This window comes from Ipomoea nil, unplaced genomic scaffold (assembly GCF_001879475.1).
Source record: "Ipomoea nil cultivar Tokyo-kokei standard unplaced genomic scaffold, Asagao_1.1 scaffold0268, whole genome shotgun sequence".
In the NCBI taxonomy this organism is placed as follows: domain Eukaryota; kingdom Viridiplantae; phylum Streptophyta; class Magnoliopsida; order Solanales; family Convolvulaceae; genus Ipomoea; species Ipomoea nil.
The window spans coordinates 4,218,476-4,223,859 of NW_017616696.1; positions in this window are offsets into that span (position 1 = coordinate 4,218,476).

Genomic DNA, 5,384 nt, shown 5'->3' on the forward strand with positions numbered 1-5,384 from the left:
AGGGAATCAAGAATGTGGTTTGAAGGGTAGAAAGGGTTTTTAAATAAGGAAGGGGCCGATTTCCCGAGGGAGGGAAAGGAATTCGGCTAGGATGGGTTAAGGGTTCTCGATTTTAAGTGACTATTCTGGTTTGGTGCTTTGATCCTGACGTATTGACGGACTGATGATCCTTCTTCCTTGGTGTTGGCACTTGCTTGACTTTAAGATCCTTGTTAGACCTTGCTTCCCAGGATAAAGTTTCATCCTTCTCTCCTATCTTGAGGGAATCTCCCGTGATGATTTAACACTTACTTCGTTAATGCGTCCAAGGTCTTGACCAAGTTTGGTCAACCAAGTCGATCTCTTAGGGCGCACTTCCCAAATTCTTCCCAAAGTCTCTTGGGAGTCGATAAGCTTTGGGTTGACTTTTTCTTATTGAATTTCATCTCTTCTTTAGTGAGTGAAATTCTTAGTGAGACTTCATGTCTTCTCCGAGGTTCGGCTTGTTGTGCCCTTTTGTGTTACTTTTAATGATGAAGGTGTCCTTGCATGCTCTTTTTCTTCTTGAAGCGCAGTTGGTTACCTAATCTCGTTGTGGAATGACTCGGTGAGTTTACGAGTCATCTCATTTCCTTGTGGGTCCTTAATGACCCTTGAGATCTTGGCACAAATGTGGTCTTTACTTTTTGCCTAGCACCACGGGCTACGTCGTTCTTGATTCCATACAACTTGTAAGGAGTCCTCTGATTTGCTTGAACGATATCCATGGTTTGGAGGAGTCCCGATCCATCCTTAGCATTTTGACTTTTAAGGCCTTTGTGAGTCTTTAGCACGAGTTCCCAACTCGTTTCCTTGGCCTGCACAATCCTTTATGCCAATCATCCCTAGTCGGTTGCATTGTAGAATCCAACTTCAACTCCACGTGTAATGCAATTGGTTGTGCTTTTCTGACGGTGTCTTGCGTGTCAAGGTCTTTTACCGATGACACCATGTTTGGGCGACTCATGGTTCCTTACCCAAGACTCGCGTTCATCAATCGAGGCACACAAGTGCGCCACGAATCAATAAAATGAGGGGTTAAGAAATCAGCACATTGTACCAGTGGGCGCGAGGTGGGCGGTCGTCCGCCTGCCAAGCTCCTGTCAGGGACCCGTCAAGGTCCCGTCCAGGACCCGTTAGGGTCCCGTTGGGGACCCGCGGGAAGGTGACTAGGAAGAGTGAATTTCTTCGGGAAAAATCCCAAGAATGCACCGATTCAGGTCCCGACAAGCCCCATGCCCATGTGCACAATAAAAAGGTACTTGAATACATAGGATGACCCATCGTATAGTTTTATTGATCCTTAAGTACAAGTTATAGATGAGTCAAGACTCTCGCATGTTCTTTCCATTCAGTAGGTCGAGTCCGATTTCCAATTAGCAACCTCGTCACCATCACCGGGAAGTTGGTTATAAGCCAACTTTGTCTTTTCCTTGCTTGATTGATGACAAGCCTTCTTGGTTTTCCTTGGAGTTCGGCTTGTCGCTCGTTCTTTGTTCAATCCTTTGGTGACCAAGTGCTTGGTGATGCGTTTCTCTTCCTTGGAATGCATTTGATTGACTGCCCTTTGACGTCGCATGGTGTTTTGGCGATTTTGTGTGTTACATGTACTTCTTACGGTGCCTTAAAACCATCAAGGTCCTTGTTCCAAGGTAAGGCCCTTATTGCCGGGAGGCTCTAGTTGTATGATACTTTCTATGCGTCTGTGTAAATCGTGCATTGCACTCCGTATAGGTAATGCCTCTAAATTTTCAGTGCGAATACGATGGCGGCTAGCTCGAGGTCGTGGGTGGGGTATTTTCTTCGTGAGTTTTGAGTTGCCTAGATGCGTATGCTATTACTTTGCATTAGCACGCACCCCAACCCCTTTTTGGACGCGTCACTGAAGACCTCGAACCCTCCCACCCCGGAGGGGATGGCTAGTACGGGTGCCGTGGTTAACTTATCCTTCAATTCCTAAAAGGCTGCGACGCAGTTGTCGTCCCATCGGAAAGGGGTCTCCTTTTTCATGAGTTTAATGAGAGGTCTTGGTAAAGTCGGGTACAAACCTCCTGTAGTAGCCAGCCAAGCCCAGGAAGCTTCGGACCTCTGAAAGTGAGTTCGGTGTGGACCATTCCTTAACGGCCTGGGCTTTGGTGGGGTCCACCTTAATTCCTTCTTTGGTTATTACATGGCCCAGGAAGGTCACGCTGTTTTTCTAGAATTCGCATTTGGAGAACTTAGCGTATAGCTGGTGCTCTCTTAGAGTTTGTAAGGTTATGCGGAGGTGCCTTTCATGTCCTTCCTTGTTTCGGGAGTAGCCTAGGATGTCGTCAATGAATACAATGACGAAGTCATCCAGGTGGGGTCGGAATACTCGGTTTATGAGGTCCATGAGTATGGCGGGTGCGGGGTGGAGTCGTCCTTGAAGCCGTGCCCCTAGGTACTCTTAGTTGAACCCCCGGTTGTTGCCCATAAGTTCTTTGTGGACCTATCAAAGATCAACCTCGTGTCTCGAAGTAGAACGAGACTATCTCTGCGTGGCGTTCCTCTGGGCATTCTCCTAACCCGAGGATTTTGTTGAAGGTTCGGATTCATTCTTCGAGGAGTGTGGGATCTTTGACGGTCTTCTTATTGGCGCCATGCTGCTGGTTTTCAGGGTCAATATTTATTGTAATGATGAGTCAGTGTGCTGCACCCTTACCTTGGTGTGGTAAGCGTAGGGGGAGTTCTTTTAGAGAGGGATAAAGTGAGGGGAGGTTATGTGTAGGTTTTACAATCTCACCGCGCATCCTAAGATTCCTGAATCCTATGTTCCTTAATACCTAGAGTCCAAGCCTAATGTCCTAAAGTCAGGTCTTAAGAGTCTTATCCTAGGGTCAAACTTAGGCTCTGATACCAACTGTAACACCCCGAAATTTTAAAACTTTTAAAGACTTATATAATAAAGGTATTCTCTTATTAAATCCCAAACAGAGCATTGTTAAACATAAAGATACGGGGTGCTATGCCACACCTGAGCTGGAGAACTCAGATGCACAGGCTAACTAACTAAATTCTGTAATAATGTAAATGGCACGCAGGCCGAAAGGGAAACTATCTACACTATGCCTCGAATCTCTAACGCGCTCCAGTGATCTACTCGTCTGTGCCTGAAAGCCAAATATATTTGTTCAGCGAGAGATGCTGGTAACCCACTCCAACGCGTTGAAATACAATACATATAGAGATATATATAGATATACGAAAAGCATTTTGAGCATGAAGATATATCCTACGAACTCTAGCTTTTAAAACCGGGAATGACTCGACAGATAAGGCTAGACACAAGCAACAGTTATAACAAGCGTATACGATCCACAACAGGCAAGACAGATAAAGCTGAGCACAATTAATAATCATAACCCAACATAAACAATCCCCAGCATGAATCCCATAGTCACATCCCCCAAGATACTCATAATCACAACTCATCCATATCTCATCACATAGCACACTTTGTTGGCGCCACAGGACCAATCGCATGCCCATACATGAGGGTCAGCGCATATAGCTCTGACATGGCCCCGCAGCACCCTGCCCCGTATCGCAACACGGAGGGGTCGATCGCAACCGACCGATGAACCGCAGCTCATCATAGTTTGATCGCAACCAAACAGTGGACCGCAGCCCAAGAGTATGTCATCTGACCGCAGCCAGGAAAGTATGAACCGCAGCTCATGTAGAAACGTTTGATCGCAACCAAACGGTGGACCGCTGCCCGGGAGTGTGAATCTGACCGCAGCCAGCTTCTGAACCGCAGCTCAGGAATAACCAATCCGATCGCAACCGAATTGGGGTATCATGCACACATAACATATAGCAAGCACATGCAACCCACATTAACACATTGGGAAGGGGGAGAAAACGGATAACAAAATCTATGCGTGATCCTTCACATACTAAGAATGGTCTTAAGGGGTTCATACTTCTTCCACCTAGGTCAACGGGATACCAATTCAACTAGCATGCAATATATAAGACTCATAAACCTACGAACGGTACCCGAAACATCAAACTAGACACGGCACGATGAACGGAGTCCGTTGGGACGCCACGGGGATCGGGGAAACATCAAACGGGGAAGCCGGGGTCCCGAATGGGGGAGAATTCCAGCGGGTAGCCGGTGGGTGGGGGCCACCCGCCGGCTGCCCGCTGGTAAACACTGTTCAGGGCAGCAGGTCGCCGGCGGGCGGCTGCCCGCTGCCGGGGACGCCCCTTCTGGCCGCGGGTAGGTGGCGGGTCCCCTACCCTTCACTGACTCCTTATACACAAAACGCCCCGGGAACCATTGTGGAACCCGAAACCATGCTTAGACACTTTACAACGCAATTAACGATCAACACGTAAACAATTAACGGATCAAATACGAGAAACGTACGGCACATAACCTATCATGCTTTTCTAAACATAATTGTCACCCAAACATGCGATTTCCCCACCCGATATACCAAGAATAATATCATACGATTCAACCTAGGGTTCTAATCACTTTTATACCAACAAGAATACGATTTGTCTTCTAATTACAAGATTCGGTAAGAATATCACATAAGCACCGAGAACATCACACAAGCATCAAGAACGCCAACAAGAACATCAACCTAGGGTTCTAATTACTTTTACATCAACAAGAATACGGTTCGTCTTCTAATTACAAGATTCGGTACAAATAACACATAAGCATCAAGAACGCCATACAATTATCAAGAGCAACATATAATCATCAAGAACTCCACATAATCGTTAAGAACACCATAATTATCAAGAATCTCCCGATATCAAGATCACCCATGGAATTATCCCATCAATCATCAATAATAACATCACAAATCATCAATACACAATAATATGGGGAAATCCTACGGGGGAAATCATAGCTATGAAAATAGGTTTTGTTGAGACATGGGTTACCTCTTAGCCTTAATTAATTCCTTCGCTATGAAGGGTTTTTCTTTAAGCTTTCTTGCTTTCTTGGTTTCTTCTAAGGGAATTCTTGGAGCTCTTTGGGGTGGTGAGTCGTTTATTGTGGTGGGGGGGGGGGGGTTCTAGGTGCCTCTTAAGTCCCTTATTTATATATTTAGGAGTCCTAATTAGGAACTAATATTATAGGCTTGCTAATTCTATTCCTTTTGGAACTAAGGATTGGGTTTAGGGATAAGGGTCCATGGTCCATAGTGGACCATATTAATTAATTAAAGAGAATCCTAATCATAATCTGAATAGTAAAAGGCCTACTTCCTTTATTCCTAATAGGCCTAAGACTCTCATTCAGGCAAGGGTCCACGGTTCATGGTGGACCTCATTAATTAATTAAAGGGAAACCTAACCGAATTAAATCATATTTA